Source organism: Eptatretus burgeri, chromosome 9 (genome assembly GCF_056783735.1).
Source record: "Eptatretus burgeri isolate ZD-2024b chromosome 9, Ebu_testis_v1, whole genome shotgun sequence".
In the NCBI taxonomy this organism is placed as follows: Eukaryota; Metazoa; Chordata; class Myxini; order Myxiniformes; family Myxinidae; genus Eptatretus; species Eptatretus burgeri.
Genome location: NC_140969.1, coordinates 12,768,500 through 12,790,154, shown reverse-complemented (window position 1 = coordinate 12,790,154; position 21,655 = coordinate 12,768,500). Strand labels below are relative to the sequence as shown.

The following is a 21,655-nucleotide window of genomic DNA, read 5'->3' as shown; positions in this document are numbered from 1 at the left end:
GGCAGTGCTGCTGATGAATTGCCCTGGAGATGGACACAAATTTGGAAATTTGCAAGGGCACCGGCACACAATGTCCTACAGATCTTCTCAAAGGTAGCGTGGGATCTTAAACATACAACAGTGAAAGGGAGTGAAACAGGACATTCGGATTAACTTCCCTTTCAAAGAAGGGGTGTGGATGGGGGAAACAAATCATGAATTGTCGGCAAAAGGAGCGAAACCCTTTTCACGAGTGTTTTGCATGAACTTAAAATTCATTGAACAAGCTTCCCTCTGGTTTATCCCTCGCAGATCTGGTCCAAGGGCAACGAGAAAAGATCTCATGTTGTCAAACTTGTCACCACTCTCACGGTTCGGGGTTTGTCGTACCCTTCACGTACTTTCCCACACAATCTCAATCTGTCGCACTTCCCTTGACATTTACATCTGATGTTTAGGTGTATTTGTGCTGCGTACCAGGAACGCGTGCTGTGGGCAGAATCGGAAAATAAAAACATCCTCTGTGTTTACTGCAGCGCAAGATCGAAATGGCTTGGCACGTATAATCCTTTGAAACCACTTCATGCGGTGGCTTTTAAGCGTGTCAACATCAAACATGAGAATGGAATTTCAGTGAGATGCTTGGAAATGATAAATATGTGGAATTTCTTCTACCTGGCTTTTAATTCACAGGCAGTTTTAATCAACATTGGGACAATATCAATCAATGCCTCGGTGGACTGTTTGGTGCAAGGCACAAATGTTCACCCAACAAAGGACATAGACAGAGACAGCATTTTAAGTGGGGGAAAAGGGGGTCCTGGGTCAAAGTCTGTAAAGGAATGAATCACCAATTCTGGGTCAAAGTCTGTAAAAGAATGAATCACCAATTCTGGGTCAAAGTCTGTAAAAGAATGAATCACCAATTCTAGGTCAAAGTCTGTAAAGGAATGAATCACCAATTCTGGGTCAAAGTCTGTAAAGGAATGAATCACCAATTCTGGGTCAAAGTCTGTAAAAGAATGAATCACCAATTCTGGGTCAAAGTCTGTAAAGGAATGAATCACCAATTCTAGGTCAAAGTCTGGAAAGGAATGACTCAACAATTCTAGGTCAAAGTCTATAAATATTTGTACATTGATTGATGATATTTGTACATATTTGATTATGCCCACCGGTTATGTGTTTCGTTTTCAAAAATTCTAGTCATTCCGCGTTTCAGATTTGGGTTGTCGTATGAGTGAGTTAGGTTGCTGCCAAAGCAGTTAGGCGGGACATATTTAGTTTAAATTGTCACACACATAACCTGGGTAGTCTAAGGGTTAAGTAGCGCAAGGGATAATTCACCGAAGCACACAAAGTTGTAAATTTGTTAATTGTTCGAGAAGTTGGAAAATTGTTGTGTGAATTGTTGATTGGAAAATACCTGACTCAAAGTAGAGTCTGAAGAAAGAGTAGGTGGGGGAGGGGATAGTGTTGCGGTTTTGAGAAACTGCTATTGTAAATGTGCACTCATGACACGTCAGTCCTTGAGCATAGTTATTTCCGTAATAAATGTTTAAAATAGTTCCTTACCTTTAGATGGGTCAGTGGGATCAAAACTGCGTTGGAACAGGTAGATTAGGATTCACCCCCTATTTTTCTTTTGCAAATGGAAGGTTGGCGGCAAGGTGTTGGCAGCCATTTGATGTGGGCAATCCCTTCCTTACATTCCCTTTATCGTTAATCAATCTATCTCTCTATCTCTATCTCCATATCTCTCATTTTTTTCTGTCTGTCTGTCTGTCTCTTCTAATACCACACATAAGTACAAGTAAGTACCAAGCTGCTTGTTTGTTTGTTTCAAAGCCACTAGAAAGAAGTAAGACCAATCGCTTTGCTGATGGAAATACAAATCTTTGCATAATTACTAACAAAAAAAAAAAAAAAAACGGAATAAAAAGTAACTTTCACCCTTTAAAAATTGTACGAATAAATTATTTAAATATCAGTTGCCTTTTTTTGTCTCCTTTTCTCACCTGCGCTGCAAGTCGAGCGACCTTCTTTGTGATGCTTCAAAAGGCAGTGTATATAATCAGCGTTTTCTGAATCTAATTGATTTGAGAAATGGGATTGAATGAGACTTACATTTTTAAAAGTTAAGAAGAAGATGACGGAGGAAGAGAGTTTCCACCCGGTGTTAAATATAACACGGTGGGTAAAAATATAACGTTGCTGTTTGGGCACATTTTATGGCCCCAGTAATGCCCTGGTATGCTGACGACCCCCCCCCCCCATGGTTCTTTCCCTTGCTCTTACGCTGCTTATCCCCCAACACACTGCTTACCATCCCAACACACTGCTTACCATCCCAACACACTGCTTACCTTCCCCTCACACTGCTTACCCTCCCAACACACTGCTTACCCTCCCAACAGATTGCTTACCCTCCCCTCATGCTGCTTGCCCTCCCAACACACTGCTTACCTTCCCCTCACACTGCTTACCCTCCCAACACACTGCTTACACTCCCCTCATGCTGCTTACCCTCCCAACACGCTGCTTACCCTCCCAACACCCTGCTTACCCTCCCAACACGCTGCTTACCCTCCCAACACACTGCTTACCCTCCCAACACACTGCTTACCCTCCCAACACACTGCCTACCCTCCCAACACACTGCTTACCCTCCCCTCATGCTGCTTACGCCCAAATACACTGCTTACCCTCCCCTCACACTGCTTATCTTCCCAACATACTGCCTTGCCATTCCCTCCCCTCACACGACTACTCCTTCCCTTCATGCTGCCTCCCCCCTCCTCCCGCCCCTCCCACCCCCCACGCTGTCTTCCCCTCCTCATGCTCCCCCACCCCTTCATGCTGCCTTCCCCTCACTCGCCTCCCTCATCTCGCTGCCTTCGCTTCCCTCACACCGCATTCCCTTCCCCTCCCCTCACGCTATCCTCCTCCAAAACCATCTCCTCTCTCCACCCCCATGGACATGTCCTGGCAGTCTCCGTGTGCTGTATTAACGTGATGTTTCAATGTTCCCCATTTCATTTAATCTTGTACTACCCCCCGCCCCCATTTATCCACAAGTCCCACTGCCAAAAGCAAGTTGAGAACCCCTCCCCTCACACTTACCTCCTCCCAAACCAGCTCCCCACTTCCTACTCTCCTCACTCTTCCAACCTTCCTCATCCCTCCTGGCTCCCATACTCCTTCTCCCTCTCCTCTCTGCCTGCTCCCTCTCATCTCTGCCTTCTCTCTCTTCTCTCCCACCCCTCCGCACTCTCCCTCCCTCCTCACTCCCCCACACTCCTCGCTCTCACTCCTCACTCTCCCCCTCCCTCTCTTCTCCACCCCTCTCTCTCTTTCCCCTCTCTCTTTCCTTCCCTCCCTCCCTCCTTGCTCACCCACCCTTCATCGCTCCCACTCCTCACTCTCCCTCCTCTCTTCTCCACCCCTCTCTCTCCCCCCCTCTTTTTCTCCCCACTCTTAGTATTCCCATCAGCGAAGTGATATTTGATAGTTAATAAGGATGTGAAAGGAATATGTATAAGGCATATAATAGACACCCCCATGAGGAAATCTCTCAGCAATTTACCAAAAGTGTAAGGACAGCATACTGAAGCTTGAAATGAACTTTCCCAATCGTCCTATGCATAAATGTCCCCACAATGCAAAGCAGAATGTTGTTTATGAAGGTTTCCAAATAAATTGTGACATTTTGGATAACAGTACTATCGGTGTCTTTTACAGGGCTGACTTTAAAGGACAACTGGCTTTGATGCAGCATGATGGGGAGGACTGTTACTTTGACAAAAAAAAAACAGAATAAACACACCTTGACCTGCACACTGTTGTGTATGTTAAGATTTGGTTTGAGGACAACTGCATGAATAAGAAAGAGCAATCAGAGATTGCAGAATCAGAGATTGCAGAAACGTTGGCTGGAGTAGTGTAAAGCTCACCGCCTTTGGACTCTGGAGCAGTGGAAACGCGTTCTCTGGAGTGATGAATCACGCTTCACCATCTGGCAGTCCAAATCACGCTTCATCATCTGGCAGTCCAAATCACGCTTCACCATCTGGCAGTCCAAATCACGCTTCACCATCTGGCAGTCCAAATCACGCTTCACCATCTGGCAGTCCAAATCACGCTTCATCATCTGGCAGTCCAAATCACGCTTCATCATCTGGCAGTCCAAATCACGCTTCACCATCTGGCAGTCCAAATCACGCTTCACCATCTGGCAGTCCAAATCACGCTTCATCATCTGGCAGTCCAAATCACGCTTCATCATCTGGCAGTCCAAATCACACTTCATCATCTGGCAGTCCAAATCACGCTTCATCATATGGCAGTCCAAATCACGCTTCATCATATGGCAGTCCAAATCACGCTTCACCATCTGGCAGTCCAAATCATGCATCATCTGGCAGTCCAAATCACGCTTCACCACCTGGCAGTCCAAATCACGCTTCACCGTCTGGCAGTCCAAATCACGCTTCATCATCTGGTAGTCACAAGTCACGAATCACTGCTCACCTTCACTCTTTCATTCCTCTTTTTTCCACCTTTGGAATAAACTCTCGCACTCTCTTCAATCCGATTCTTCCCTCCAGGCCTTCAAAAACCAGTTGTTCAACACCATCTCTTATCTTCGCCCATCCAAAACCACGATCTTTTCTACCCCCGTTAATCCACCCCAACACCACCTCCTTCAAATTCCCAGCTTTCCTGAAAGTCCCTGTAATGTCCATCTTATATACCCTGTGTTCCCCACCCCATCCCTTCCACAGATCTCCTTATGTCTCTGTTCCCTACTGTTTTGTCCTTCCCTCTCCCGCCCCTCACGTCTCTTTCCCCCCTTGTTGTGCATTGTGTGTTGGCTCTCACACGAGCCTCGACAATACACAAAAAATAAAAAGTACGATGGACAAATCTGTGTTTGGCGGATGCCAGGAGAATGCTACCTGCCCAAATTCATCGTGCCAACTGTAAAGTTTGGTGGAGGAGGAATAATGGTCTGGGGCTCTTTTTCATGGTTCGGGCTCGGCCCCTTACGCTGCAGCATATAATGACATTCTAGATGATTCTGTGCTTTCGACTTTGTGGCAACAGTTTGGAGAAGGCCCTTTCCTGTTCAGCATGACAATGCCCCCGTGCACAAAGCGAGGTACATACAGAAATGGTTTGGCAAGATCGGTGTGGAAGAACTTGACTGTCCTGCACAGAGTCCTGACCTCAACCTCATCGAACAGCTTTGGGATGAATTGGAACGCCGACTGCGAGGCAGACCTAATCGCCCAAAATCATTGCCCGACCTCACTAATGCTCTTGTGGCTGAATGGAAGTAAATCCCCACAGCAATGTTCCAACATTGAGTGGAAAGTCTTCCCAGAAGAGTGGAGGATGTTATAGCAGCAAAGGGAGGAATGGGGTTGGGGGGGGGGGACCAACTCCATATTAATGCCCATGATTTTGGAATGAGATGTTGGAAGAGCAGGTGTCTACATACTTTTGTCCATGTAGTGTATGTAATATAATTTTATGGAATGCTGTAAATGATGTTAATGTCACAACATCCTATATTGAACTTTATTATCTCCAGCACCAAAGGTGGAAAGAGGTTATGTTTTCACCCCTGTCTGTCTGTTTGTTACTTGCAAAATCGAAGATTTTTCAAGTGCAGAAACATGACAGAAGTAAACGAACACCATGATTTAAAAAATATATATTGTTGTGGGGCTGAGTTTCGGTGACGAGCACGACCGCTAGATGGAGCAGTAGAGTCGGCTCCACCGAACACCCGGAATTTATAGGTCGTCACCCCGGATAACTCCGGAGCCGACGGGTCCCTTATCGGACCGAAGATCGCCAATTGGTCGACTGCGTGGGATAGGGTCGATTGCCAATTTCAATTTACCTAAATACCCACGTCGTCCAAACTACCGGGGAAATTCACCCTCGGCGTATCTCGAGCGGAACGAGCCAGTAGCGTGCTCGAACCGTGCGTAACCTGAGCGGATGGTTACCGAGGTCTGTCGGTCCAAATGCACAATTTACCCTCACTACTTCTCAACACGCACCGTGCCAAACCAATGAAAGAAACACAAGAACGACTTGAAACATTTAGCAGGGGATTTATTTATAATGGGGGGAAAAGGAACATACAAAGAGCAGAGTTATCCGACTATAAGAAATGCAGTCGATGTACAAGCAAAAGCACTTATCCAATTGCTACTTTAAGACGGGCCCACACACAGAGACACACACACACACACACACACACACACACACACACACACACACACACACACACACACACACCCCAATAGTCTTTATTGAAGGCCTCCAGCTCGAGGACAGATGGGCTGGAGACCAGAACCTGTGCTTGGACCTCTCCACCTCGTGTGGTCTTTGACGATCCGGCTCGGTGGGACTCGAACCTGCAACACGATGCCGCTCCAAGCACCAGGTACCGCATTCTCCAACTGGCCATGCACCAATCAACCAAGGCGAAGATCAGAGGTGACGATGATCCAGCTCGGCGGGACTCGAACCCACAACACAATGATGATGAACATCACGACCCCAAGACGACAATCAGGTGACAACCAAGACGCCCAACAACTTACGCTCCCAGCCTGGCGTTCCTTTATATTTCCTTCTTGTCCGGGGTCAGAAAATCGCCCTCTGAGGCGGCCTCCACCCTTATTGGCCGACGTGTCGTGGGAAAGTCGAACTCTGTGGCCATCTCAACTCCCATTGGCCAGCGTGTCGTGGGAAAGCCGCCCTCTGTGGCCATCTCTACCCTCATTGGCCGGCGTGTTGTGGGAAAGTCGAACTCTGTGGCCTGATTGGACAAGGGGCACGCCCCTGCCTTCCTGGGTGGAGTCTCGATCTGAGGTGATGGAAATCTCCGCCCACGTACGTGGTTGAACGCACATAGACAATGGCGTCGGTGTGAGGAAGCGAGGTGAAGGCGTGTTGTTGTAAACGAATATCCGCAGCGCACACATGTAATTCCAGTTAGACACAGGTAGGGGGCCCTAACTATAAACACATACTTACCGAAATAACTAAGCTACGGGGACGGCTGTCTGTCTGTGTGCACAAGGCTTCCAAATTCGTAACAATATTTATTGAACATTTGAAGAACATTTGATCCATTTTAATACATACACTGGTGTTTAGTACACTTGCCATTTGTAGATTTCAACACTTTTACTCTTTCAAGCAAAGAACTAACGAGTTCTGAAATTTTCTCTTCTGGGATTTCTACCCAGGCCTCACGCAAAAGGTTTAGCAATTCTGCCAATGATGTTGACTTCCTGGACATTTTCTGCACAGCTCGATCCAATTTAGCCCAGAGGTGTTCAATGGGATTCACGTCAGGAGACTGACTGGGCCATGGAAGTCACTTGATCCCATTTCTTTCCTGCCATTCTTTGGTCTTTTTTGCAGTGTGGCAAGGAGCTCTATCTTCCTTGAACAGAGTGTTGTTTTTGACCACCTGACCAGTGAAGAAGACAGGGAGACGTCCATCGTCAAGGATAGAAATGTATATCGTAGAGTTGATGTTGCCAACACACTCCACAAGCTCTGAGCCCTCCAGATTAATCCCCACACCATCACTGAAAAACCACCGTGTTTGACAGTTGGCTGCAATCGGTTCAAAGAAAACTCTTGACTGGGAAGTCTGCAGACACATACGCGTCCACTGTCAGAAAAAAAATGAGCAAATTGGGACTCATCTGAAAAAAAATGACAGTGCACCAAAACTCCAAGGGTCTAGTGGCCATCTCGTCACCCCACTTCTTTAATCTTTGAATGTTGGCTGGTCAAAGAAGTGGCTTTCTCCTCGCTGCTTTCCCATAGTAGCCCATTTGATGAAGTTACCGCACGACAGTTCTTGAGCTAACTTGGACCTCCTCTGCGACAATCGGCTGCCTTGCAACGGGGAGTTTTCTCAATGGACCACTTGACAGCTCCAAGACCCCTTTCTGAGGGCCCAGATCAACCATAATGGGAAGCTGTGGGTTCCTTGACTTCGTTAGTGAATTGCACAATCACCTGATTGACCGGAGAAAGCAGAATGCCAAGGTTCTGGGCTATCTGTTGCTGGCTGACTCCACCTTCTGATTGTCCAACAATTCATCCTCTGAAAATCGTAAAGGTCTTGTGCTCCCTGGGTTTGAGGCAAAGTTAATTGTCAAATATGACCCAGGAACTCGTTTCTGCAAATAAATAACTGAATATTCGCACAGATCACCCAGTAAAATTTGCTTTATCTATCTATAATTCCAACAATCTCTGTGTGTGTCTGTGTGTCTGCGACTGCTGTTTCTCGACAACCACTGGTCCGATCTAATTGAAACTTGCCAGGTATATTGCTGGGGCCCTGTGAATGTACCTTTTGAAGGTTTGATATTAATCGGACAAGTGATTCCCAAGTTATGGCCATTTATTTACCAAACCAATGACAGTACACAGTGCTATGACATCATGATTGACGTCACAATTCTTTTTTTTCCTTTTTTTTTGCACGTACGGCCACGCACGTACGGCCATGCACGTATGGGCATGCAAGTACGGGCACGCGAGAGCAAAGGAACGGCCTGTGTGGTTGTTGTTTCTGACACGCGGTTTGAAAGTTTATTTATTTTGCACGTACGGGCACGCACGTACGGGCACGCACGTACGGGCCAACACTAGTACAGATTAAACTAGAGGGGGAGCACTCGGTAGATTGCAAAACCTCCGCCGCCAATACTGCTAGGTGACTCAAGTGAACCTGATATCCTATTCATTCAATTTGACGTCAACAGTGCTCACAGAGTTAGTTTGCAACTTTCCCTTTTACTTTTAACTTTTACATACTCAATTCATTCGTCATAACTAGCTAGATTCCTTGAGACAGAAATTGATTTTACGTGGGTACATCCACCTGAAGTTCCAAAATCAGCCGCAATTATAATTTTGGCATGGTTTTTTTGTTGGAAATCACTAATAACATGTAGAAATGAAAAAAAAAAATCGAAATTTTGTTGAAAAAAAAGTTGCAAAAATTTTTTTCTGGGTGGGGGGGGGGGGTTGGAAATCACTTAAAACATGTAGAAATGCAAAAAAAAAAAATTAAAATATTTTTTCAAAATGGCCGCCATGGCGACCATATTGGATTTTGGACCAAGTCCAAAATCCAATGGCATGATCCTTGGACCATACCGAATCGCCCCACCAAGTTTCGTCGAAATCCGTCGAGGAATTTTTCCGTAATACTGTTCACAAACAAACAAACAAGCAGGCATAGACTGGTACTTACGAAATCGTCAACTTGACCTCTAACCTTGTCTTATATAAGCTGTCTCGAGAGAAGGTAGCGACGCAAACCAGAAGTTTCTCCGATGATTCTGTACCAAACCATCAAAAATCGAATGTTTGACCTCACTGTGACCTTGACGTTTGACCAATTTTGACCAAAATCTAATCAGCGCTAGCCATCACCCTCCTGAATCACGTGGTGTAATTTGACATTGGTAGCTTCTTCCGTTCTCGAGTTATCGTGCCAACAAACAAACAAACAAACAAACAGAAACGGAAGGCATCAATATACTTACGAAATCTTTAGATTTCGTAAGTAACAAACAGAAACGGAAGTTATCAATATACTTACAAAATCTTTAGATTTCGTAAGTAACAAACACACAAACAAACACACAAACGGAACTGATCAATGTAAGTAACAAACACAAACAAACACACAAACGGAACTGATCAATATACTTACGAAATCTTTAGATTTCTTAAGTAACAAACAAACAAACAGAAAGGGGTGAAAACAGTAACCTCCGATCTTCGATGGCGGAGGTTAATGAAGAAATTCAGGTGTCTATTTACTTCTGTCATGTCTCTATATTGGTTAATCGAATTTGTTATTCTGTCGGTCTGTCTGTGTCTGTTTATCGCCTACAGGTCACAATTTTATACCGATCTTCAAGAAACATCACCACATGGTCGAGTTTGTCAAAAGGAAGAAGCCTATTGTTTTTGAGGTCAAAAGGTCAACATAGGTCAACGGTCAACAACTTTGGTGAGATTTCTAAAATCCTCAATTTTCATCCGATTTACTTGAAGTTTGAAGAGAGTTTATATTTCAGGTCACTGAATTCAACCAGCTAAATATTTTTGAGGTCAACATGGACCAAAAGGTCAACATAGGCCCAAGGTCAACAATGAAGGTGGGCTTTCTAAAACCATCAATTTTCATCCGATTGACTTGAAATTTGAAGAGAATATATATTTCAGGTCAATGAATTCAACCAGCCAATTATTTTTAGGTCAACATCGACCAAATGGTAAACATAGGCCCAAGGTCAACAAATAGAGTGGTATTTCTAAGATCCTCAATTTTCATCCGATTCACTTGAAATTTGAAGAGGAGTTATATTTTGGGTCACTGAATTCAACCAGCCAATTATTTTTGAGGTCAACATAGACCAAAAGGTCAACATAGGCACAAGGTAAACAACTAAGGTGATCTTTCTAAAATCCTCAATTTTCATCCGATTGACTTGAAATTTGAAGAGAAGTTATATTTCAGGTGAATTAATTCAACCAGCCAATTCCTTTTTGAGGTAAATTTTGTTTTATGGATCTTGCAAGTATCGTGCTTTGCATGACATCTTCTTGTTTGTTTGTCTGTTTGTCTTTGTGCAGGATATCTCAAAAAGTTGTGGATGGATCCAGATGAAATCTTGTGGACAGGTTGGGTGTGTGACAAGGACAAACTGATCAGAGTTTGGTGAAGATCAACAACTAGAATTTTTAAAGTGATTCTTCACCATTGAGAGTTAGTGAAATACAATACGAAGAGTAAAAATATTATGAACGATATAGTTATACAAACACATTATTAAACGAGGACACTCAATAATGCGCATACATCCGCCACATAATGCCTGATCTACGAGAACATATCAGGCCCAATACATTTTTGAAATATCATGTTTTTGCACTATATCGTTTTTGTCACTATATAGTGACATTTTAAAAAATATTTTGTCATGAAACAGCACTATATAGTTTTTGTCCCTATCTCTCAATGGTGAAGAATCACTTTAAGAATTAAAAAAATTCTCGTATCCAGATCCGGATTCGGATCTTCACCAAAATTGAATCAATTCTTCTTTGTCTCACACTCAACGTGTCCACCAAGTTTCAGCCGAATCCGTCTGTGACTTTTTGAGATATCATGCTATATATCGGTTTCGCCGTACCTCTCAATGGTGAAGAATCACTTGAAAAATTATCACATCCGCATTCGTATCTTCACCAAAATTGAATCAATCTGTCCTTACCACACACCTAGCGTGCCCAGCAAATTTCGTCCGAATCCGTATACAACTTTTTGAAATATCGTGCTACATATCGTTTTTGGCCCGATCTCTCGTTGGTGTAATTTCATGATCTTAAAGAAAACTTGTTTAAATCTGATAACTGCAGCTCCCTGTGTTAGTAAACATCTGACTAGTTGTTTTCATCTATTGATAAGTTCAGTGCTGGGTTAGTAAACGTCTAACTAGTTTTAATCCATTGACAATTTCAGTGCTGTGTGTGGTTGCTCTCACAGTCGTAATTATTTCACCTGCAACCGTACCATAGAATCTCTTCTTCGGAATGTTACCGTCTCAAAAAGGCATTCATACAATATGGAATGGAAAAACATCTCGTTTATCAAATAATTTGGTGTGAAATTTATTATTATTGACATTAATTTATAATTCTAGAAAAGAAACTGAAGTGTAAGTTTGGTCTTCCTTTTTAAATTCGAGTTATTTAGTATATATATATATATATATATATATATATATATATATATATATATATATATATATATATATATATATGTGTGTGTGTGTGTGTGTGTACAAGCCGGTAGGTGGCCATGGGTCACCGAGCATCCGATGACCTTTGACCCCTGATCTGAGTTAATCTAGTACGAAGTACTTACGAAATTGCAATCAAACCGGTTAATCCGTGTAGGAGCAAGGGGGCTTTGAATGGTCATTTTGCCCGAAAAATTCACTCATTGACCTTTGACCCCTGACATAGCTGAGATAGGTCAATATGTTCTGAAGCATAGTTGTAGTACTCATTGTGTACTATGTACCTATGAACTTTCATTCCTATCGGTTAACCCGTGTAGGAGCAAGTGGGCTTTGATTGGTCATTTTGACCAAAAAATGCACTCATTGACCTTTGACCCCTGACCGAAGCAATTTCGGTCAATATGTCCGGAGGCAAAGTTGTAGCACTCATTACGTGCTATGAACCTGCAAAGTTTCATTCAGATCGATGCACTCACCTGGTTGCTAGGGGACCTTCAATTTTCGCCAATTTTCGGGCATACCCCATTTGTTGGGGGCGCTGCGGGTAAAGTATTCCATATATCACAAAACACTGAATATATTTGGTCGAGCATCACCTGTAGATGATGCATGCCAAATTTCATAACCCTACGTGAGATAATGGCTTTCGGAATTGATTTCGCGTGAACGGTACCGATTTTGAAGGTTTTTCAGCTGTTGCTGGGGAACCAAAGCATCCCTAGCAACGATCACAATTTCCAAAGCACGAGGTCATAAGGTGTACCTACCACCCGAGTTTGGTCAAAATCGGCCCACGTTTACTACCAATTATGCTGATGACAAACGAACAAACATCCAAACAAACAGACAGAATTACTGACAATAAGGGTCACCTATTTCGGCGACCCAATATGTGTGTGTGTGTGTGTGTGTGTGTGTGTGTGTGTGTGTGTGTGTGTGTGTGTGTGTGTGTGTGTGTGTGTGTGTGTGTGTGTGTGTGTGTGTGTGTGTGTGTGTCATGAAATACAAACACACACACACACACACACACACCTTGGGGGAAGTGCTGTCACTTCCCAAGATACTCTGCGTACCAGCGACTCCCCAACAATGACACAACCTTTCTCACCGCACTCAGTGGGTTATTTCCTCAGGAGGAATTCACATCTTCCAATGGATGCCAACCGATTGGGATTGCCCATGCTCATATTATTGCAAATGCTGAACATCAAGTGAGGAAGAAGCACGTACCATTTATTAATGTCTTCAGTATGATACGGCCACCGGAGTTTAAACCACTGACCTCCCAGACTTGGAGCAGATGCTCTAACCATCACACTACCAAGTCCTATAATAAATACTACACTGTATTCTTCAGTTTTAGTTTCAGTTTTCAGTTTCATTCTCTGCTTCAAAGCTAAATTTGAAGTAGACTCAGGAGATGACCCAGATAATTTTGGGAGGTGGGTGAATAGGTAAACAGAGGAGAGGATAAATAGTGGGGGAAGTGGGGGAAGAGATGAATGGGTAAAGGGAGAATGTGGAATGGGAAGTCAGTGGAGGGATTGAGGGGAGTGGGTGGAGGAGTTAAGGGAAGTAGGTGAAGGGGTAAAGAAGATAGTGAGAGAAGTTGGAGTGGATGATTGGGTCAAGTTGTTGTATGCATAGATGGCAAGTGACCCGCATTTCATAGGTTTGGCCCGTTTTGTTTCTGAAACCAACAGACCCGTTTTAGAATCGTCAAAACCCACATTGAATGGAATGTTTCACTTCCATTCCACTCACAAGGATTGACATACAGACTGATAGACCTGTAGTGACCTCTAGCTGATATGCAAGGTATCACTCTAGTTAATTGGCTGTGTGACGTCATGAGCTTTCCCGAACATAGCATTTAACACTAACATAGCACAGGTAACTGAACTACGTACATAATATCTCGTAGTATACTCGGACGTTGCTCGCTCAGGCCTGACCACGTCGCTCCCTCAAACCTCACCACGTCGCTCACTCGGACCTCACCATGTTGTAAAAAGAGGTGCGTGAACACTGGAAAGATTGCCAGAAGAGGGTATCTCTCGAAATGGTGACCACCGAAGGTGTCTCTCAAAATACCACCCATCGTTAACAAATTCCACCCATCACTTTGCTGAATCTGGAGAATGTGGGATCTTCTTCTTAAATTTTATGGCATTTTCAGAGCCACGAGGCGTCCAGAGATGACAGTGGTAAATTGCACAACATTTTCAGTGGGCGAAGCACTGCACAAAATCTCGAGGCCCAACGCAAGTGGGTGAAGTCTGAACTTTGTCCGTCGATTGATGTATTTTTGGTTGTATTTTGCGGAGGGACAGTGCAGAGTGACAGTGTGGGTACTTTTGTCATGCATCTACATTGCTTATGCCTGGTGTTGGCTTAATGGTTCGGGTGGCGAGCTTTGGATCCGAGGGTCCTGTGTTCAAATCCCGCTCAGCTGTTGAATTAATACCAGGTGGGGTTAACTCGGCCTGTCATCCTTCCGAGGTCAGCAAAATGAGTGCCAGCATGCTGGTATACTGTGTCGGAGTGGCGACCCATCCAGGATTGTGCCCAATAGCTAAGGAGACTGCTGAAGCAGCACCAACGGTCTGCACAGAGTATGGTCCCAATCTCCTCCTCCTCCATTGCTTGCAAACGAACAACCAAGCAGCTTGTAGAGCGCTCGCCAAGTGGCTTCAGCACTCAAGAAAGCACTCCAATGAAACGGTTGATAAAGAACACTAGCTTGGCAAGCAATAGCAACCTAATTAGTGATTGGTGATTGGCACACCCGCAAAAACAAAAACTGGACCACTGGACCTGTTGCGTATCTGGGCTCTGACCTAATATTGCAACTAAAATTTGGTAGGATTCTGACTGGTGGGTCTGGAGAAAAATATTTTTGAAGGAATTTACGCGACCACAATTTTGACACACTTTTGGTCACCTGATCGGCATGACCTCCACAATTTAACATCATGACCATGTCCTGACGTTGGAACCCAAATTTGCGAGCATTTTTGATTGGTGGGTCTGGAGAAGATTTTTGAAGGAATTTACACGATTTCCCCAAAAATTTACTCAGTCGGTCATTTTGACACACTTTTGGTCACCTGATCGGCATGACTTTAACAATTTCATTAAGATCCTGACCCTGGCCTCATGTTTCAACCAAAATTTGATGGCATTCTGACCGGTGAGTCTGGAAAAGAAGACTTTGGAAAGAATTTGCACGGCCGCCATTTTGACACCCATCTTGTCATGTGATTGGCATGGCCTCTGCAATTTAACATGAGGAACCTGTCCTAATATCACCCAAATTTGGTGGCATTCTCACTGGTGGGTCTGGAGAAGAAGATTTTTGAAGAAATTTACACAATTTTCTCAAACATTGACTAAGTTGGCCATTTTGACACTTTCGGTCACGTGATCGGAATGTACTCCACAATTTAACATCCCTACCCCGGCCTAATGTTGCAACCCAAATTTGGTCGCATTGTTCCTGGTGGGTCTGGAGAAGAAGATATTTGAAGAAATTTACTAAGTCGGCCATTTTGACCTACTTAAAGTCATGTGACCGGAACGAGCTTTGCAATCCCTGATAACAGCCAGGAGAGGAACGCTGCTGCCAAATTTCAGCAAATTTCAGACACACAGACAGATGGAGTGCGATGACAATCATTTATGTGGAATTTAAATTGCAGATAAGCTAAAAAAAAAACATCACTAATTTCTTAACATTTTCAGATTTCACTCCAGATTTCGACAATTAGTTCACGAGATCCGATCCTCAAAGCCGAAATCATATTTCGATTGTGTACTTTAATTTGTCCATGAGAGGTCAGCGTGGGAAAAAAAAAATCACGTCATATAATGGATGAAATTTCTCCAAGATCCTAATTTGAAAACTCCAGCATTTACAAAAGTGATGTATACAGCGAGTCATTGGGGTGAAGATCGGGCATTCGATGATATGAGTGAGGAAAGTGAAATAAAATTTTGGGGCCGCTTAGTTTCATGGTTTTGGCGTTATGGAGGAGACATACTGATTGACACACACAAACACACACACACACACACACACACACACACACACACACACTTATAGATAGAATATATAATTTTGATTCATGTTAATATTCACACATTAAAGGATTTCAATACAAATGAGACCCAACAGAGGATTTAATTGAAACAAAATAGAAGAAAATAGAAACCCTTAAAAGGTCCAAAATGATTCGGATTCATTTTCAGAACATCTGCAGTGATTAAAAGGAAGAAAAGAGCGGAAGATCAAACATCCTCGAGATGGTTGTGTGATCATGTGATTCCCGGTCCTTGCTATGGCATCGAGATCCAGGGCAGAAAGTCCACATTTTGTGCTGACTCGGAGCGGGCCGAGTCGAGAGGGGCACAAAGGGCCCACGAGATGGCAGGTTGTGCTGCGACAGAAAAATGCACCCCCTCCCCTCCACCTCCACCACAAGAAAAAAAAAACTATCTACAAAAATCAAGGTTCGTGGAGTCACGGTGTGAATCGATTATGTGGTCTGCTGTTGCAAAGGGCAAGGGAGTCGTTGGAGGATGGAGGTGGTAGGGGTAGGGGAGGGTGGGGGGTTGGAGCTCGTTTTTGTGTGTGAATTTGCAGCCAATGGTGGATGCGAGGCCATGCCACGCTGAAAACGGTCTCATAGCCCCACCGGCTCACCCGTGACACTGATGTATTACGGCTGTCAGCCTTCAAAACGGCTACAAATATAGCCTCAAGTTATTCACGTCTCAAACAAGCGCAGGGTCCCCCCCCCCCCATCTCCCTCCTCCTGGTGCTCGAATGCTTTATCTTCGCACTTCGACTGTGAGAGTACCGAGCGGCTGTTCCACTCATCCCACCAGACATCTCATATCGGTGAAGCAAGGGTTCGACTGTCCGAGGACCATTGTGGAGTCTCTTGTGAAGTCACGTGTCTCTCGTTCTTATCACCCCGTCTCCCTTTCCTCCCACTATCGCTGCAAGCAGTGTCGTGGCACACATTGAGCACACACACAACCATCATCGACGATGGTGTGACCTCCACGCTGGTGCATCCAGCCTCCACACATTCATAGCACTGGAAACACTCGCTCCCAAAGAGAGTGGTCATCGGGGTCATGTGTACATGTCCATGTCTGCAACGTTCTACATCGTTGAGTTACATTTGTATTCAGTCTTTTTCCCCTTAATTATATATTTTCACACTCGCTTAGTCTATGATACCTTAGACTCAGCCATGTTTTCATCCTTGTGATAATTACAAATTGTTTAAATGTTTATTACCTCCACCAACGAAGGTAGAAGGTTTTGTTTTCACCCCTGTCTGTTTGTTTGTTTGTTTGTCATTTGCCAAAAAAATATTTTGCCAAGTATGTTGGTCTATAGCGTCCATCTGTCCGTCTGTTAATTGCCGAAATCCTTCGGATTTCGGCAATTATGTTGGTTGATTGTGTGTGTGTCATTCTGTGTCTGTCTATGTGTCTGTCCGTCTGTTGGGTGGTCGCTGGACTACCGTTATTCTCAGGTTTTCCGTCTGTCTGTATGTATGTAATGGACAGCTCTGGAGGCCAGAGGAGTCAACCAATTTTGATGAAACTTGACTGGTAGGTTCAGCCCAGGATCTAGTTGTATGCTTTTGAGCACCGTTGCTATGGACGCCACCGTTGCCTAGCAACGGGACTTTGAAATTTTTGAAAAAATCCGAAAATTATTTATTTTTCGAAAATCAAAAATTGGCTTCTGCGCTTTTATGCACACTATAATCAACCTCTTTGTCAAAAATTTTCAGCCCGATCCGTCAAAAACTGTATGGCGTATGCAATTATATAGCGACCACCCATGTTGCCTACCAGCTTGTCTGTCTGTTTGTGTGTTTGTTTACCCTGTAGCAGCCACGCCGTTTCAGCGATCATGACCAAACTGGATACAGACGTCGGCCATGGTCCAACTTAGACACCTATCGTTTTTGGTGAATCTAGGTCAAAGGTCAAGGTCAAGGTCACCGAAATTCTTATTTTCGCAATAACGCCTGCTAAAATGTTCGTATCGCCTTCAAAACGAATCCAAAATGTGCATCTTCCAATTCTGCATCCAACCATATGTCTCATTGGGGTATCACACCAACACCCTTCTCAGCGGTCGGGAGTCGAATGTCGGGGGGGGGGTCAGGTCAAAACTTTCAAATTGCGATAAAAACGTCATTTCGATCCCGATTGACTTACAATTTGGCATGTGGTATCTTGGTATGAGTGTCCTATTATATGCCAAAAATGATGAAATTTGATTCAGCCACTTCCGGTTACCATGGTAACAAAGTTCAAGTGTTGTAAATTCGTTGTTATTGGTTTCATTCCAGGGAGGTTTGATCTCGCGCACGCATAGCTTGTCACTATTTGAAGTCACAAGGTTAAGGCAAATCTGGTGACCTTGAAAGATCAAACTCCAGGTTTTTGTTGTTTTCAGAGATCATGGAGATATGACAAAGTTATTCTGGCAATTCCTTGCTCAACGAGCAATTTCATTTGTCTGTTTGTCACACGATTTTTGGCCACAGCTTTCAAGTAATCATTCCGAATTTTTTTTTTTGTATGTGTTGGTGACCGGCCAAGGACAGCAATGCTTAATTTTGGTGAAAATCCGAATCGGGATCAGAGAATATTTTAAGTGATTTTTCACCATTGAGAGATCGGGCCAAAAACGATATACAGCACAATATCTCAAAAGGTTACAGATGGATTCACACGAAACTTGGTGGACAGGTTGGGAGTGTGAAAAGGAAGTTCAATTTTGGTGAAAACCCGGATCCGGATGCGGATCTGATAATTTTTAAACTTATTTTTCACCATTGAGAGATCGGGCTAAACCAATGTATAGCACGATATCTCCAAAAAAGTTGTGGATGGATTCGGGTGAAACTTGGTGGACAGGATGGATCGTTTTGCGACATGACAAAAAATATTTTGTCATGAAACAGCACTATATAGTTTTTGTCCCTATCTCTCAATGGTGAAGAATCACTTTAAGAATTAAAAAATTCTCGTATCCAGATCCGGATTCGGATCTTCACCAAAATTGAATCAATTCTTCTTTGTCTCACACTCAACGTGTCCACCAAGTTTCAGCCGAATCCGTCTGTGACTTTTTGAGATATGCTATATATCGGTTTCGCCGTACCTCTCAATGGTGAAGAATCACTTGAAAAATTATCACATCCGCATTCGTATCTTCACCAAAATTGAATCAATTTGTCGCAAAGGACAAATTGTTTCCATTTGGGTGAAGATCCGGATCTGGATGCGAGAATTATTTCATTTGTAAAGTGATTCTCGGAAGAAAATGCTCCCCACGGAAGTGACCAGCGGGGGCTGTGTTAATATCTTCATGATTATTAATTCCAAAGTAGAGTAACTCACATAACAGAGTGCAACCCATTCTTCTGACATAATGCCTTTAGTTGGGCAGTGTATAGGCAACAAACAGCTGCCTCGATCTCTCCCAAAAATAAAAAAAGAACCCAGGTGACATAAATGAAGCAAACACATGCGCACTGCTTGTGTGCATATGTAATACATATAGTGGTTATATAGCTCGGATAATTCAAGTTGTACCCCTCCACCCACCCCCAGGAAGAAAATGCAAAGATGGGTGAATGTTGTTTTTTTCCAAAACTTGATAAAAAAAAAAAAAAAAATCAAACAAAACTTCAGGAAACACACCTTCAGGATGTCCTCATCAATCTCTGAAAGTTTCAGCTTCCTCGGTCAAATCCTTGAGGAGCAGTAGTTGAGGCAAACATACATGCAACATACTTTCCCTCCATTATATATTTCTCTCCAAAATCAAACATCTCATACTTTCCCTCCCTCCACGTTATTGGTGCCATGGGGGTTTGGGAGAAGGGATCCTTCCTATAAGACATGTGGTACAACCGCTGTCTCAGATGGGGGTGCCCCATTGACACGGGTTCTACTTCCCTCCCACAGAATTTCTCCACAGTGCTTGCTACTCACTGCGTGCAGCATGGCCCTCTCAGGTGAGCCTGTTGGCGTCGGTGACGGGCATTCTGCTGGCAACCTCAGACTCCTGACCTGGGTTGGCCTAGCTGCATGTGGTTAACCGCTGGGTCGTTGCGTGCTAGTGCCACCAGCCCAGCAATCTCAGTGAGCACTGTGCCCCGCAATCTTCTGGGCAGATGGAGGAGAGGAGGAGGAAGGAGAGGGAGAGAGGATGGAGGGGTCAGAGAGGAGGATGAGAGAGAGAAAGGAAGGGGGGAGTGGAGAGGGGGAGAGGGTTTGGGAGGAGGTAAGCATGAGGGGAAGGGGTTCTAGACTTGCGTTTGGTAAGGGGACTTGAAGGTGAAAGGGGAAGAGGGGTTCTCAATTTGCGTTTGGTGGTGGGAATTGTGAAGAAGGGGGGTAGAGGTGGTATGGAATTGAACGAAATGAGGTACGTTAAAACAGCATGTTAACACAGCAAGCAGAGACTGCCCAGAGATGTCCATGGGGGTGCAGAGGAAGGAGGTATGTGTGAGGGGGGGGAAGGCAGCATGATGGGAAGGGAAGGCAGTGTAAGGGGAGGGGAAGGCAGCATGAAGGAAAGGGAATGGCGATAAAACGTACCCAAACAGCAACATTTTATTGTTAATCTCAGAGTTCTACATCAAACCAGGTGAGAGCATTCAAAACCCATGCTATCCACCTGGTAAAGGCCTGCCTGCATACATGCAGCAACCTTTGCACCCTCTAGTTGGCTGATTCTGAATCAGATCTGTACATGTTACACTCCAGGGAAGCGGTTTTAAATTCAAAACTAAACCGTCAGTCCTTAACAGCCCCCCATACGCGTTCCTACAACTTCCTCGCGGTCCATGCTCACCGTGCATGCGCAGCGGCAATATACTCATGCTTTCACTTGCACACTTGCATGGATTCTCACTGGCACGCTCAACTTTTCCCACACCTACACTGCGTGGCACATCCCGCGTGGCTTCGGGGCCGCAGCATGTCCGCTCCCCACATGCTGAAGCACATGGTTTACGACATGGCCGTGTAACCTCCATTACAGCACCACAGCCTTGGGTGTGAGTTTGGTTCATGCGCCCGCAAAACACAACCACACAACATACCACACACACATAACCAAGAATGCAGGCATGCACTCACCCTCGTGGAGAGTCCCTTTGCAAATCCCAATCTACCCATTTGTACCATGTCCGTGTGTGGTCTACGTACCTCTTCATGCTCACACATGCAGCGGCCTTTGCACCCTTCCGGTCGGCTCACTCTAAATCAGATTTGTACATGCTACACTCTGGGGAAGCCGTTTTAAATTTAAAATTAAACCATCTGTCCTCAACAGAGAAGGAGGGGTGAGGGGAGAGAAGGAGAGGGGAGAGAAGGAGAGGGGAGAGAAGGAGAGGGGAGAGAAGGAGAGGGGAGAGAAGGAGAGGGATGAGGGAAGAGAGGGATAAGAGTGGGAGAGAGGGAGGGTGGGAGAGAGGAAGGGGGGAAGGAGGGGGGAGTGAGGGAGAGGGAAGGAGAGGAGAGGGATTCCGGCAAACGGGACGCCCAGTTTAACGTCCATCTGAGAAATGACACACACATTGATGAACGAACCTGCCTGTGAAACACCGGGATGACAGTTCATACCAGGCTCGAGATTCAAACCCAGGTTGGACAGCTTAGTGCAAGCATGTGTAGTTCTCGGATATCCTGCCATGATGTGGCAATTCATTGCTTTGTAACATTTTTTATTCATTGTAATTCTCTAATTT

At 44.4% G+C, this 21,655-nt stretch overlaps 1 long non-coding RNA gene across 1 annotated transcript in view; it reads right to left on the bottom strand.

The window, feature by feature from the left end:
* LOC147019553 (uncharacterized) overlaps positions 1-20,072 on the bottom strand; it is a 70,589-nt gene extending 50,517 nt beyond the window's left edge. Inside the window, exon 1 of the long non-coding RNA XR_015062025.1 lies at positions 19,893-20,072. This is a non-coding gene — a long non-coding RNA (uncharacterized LOC147019553). The remainder of the gene's footprint in view (positions 1-19,892) is intronic.
* Between the last annotated feature and the right edge of the window lie 1,583 nt (positions 20,073-21,655).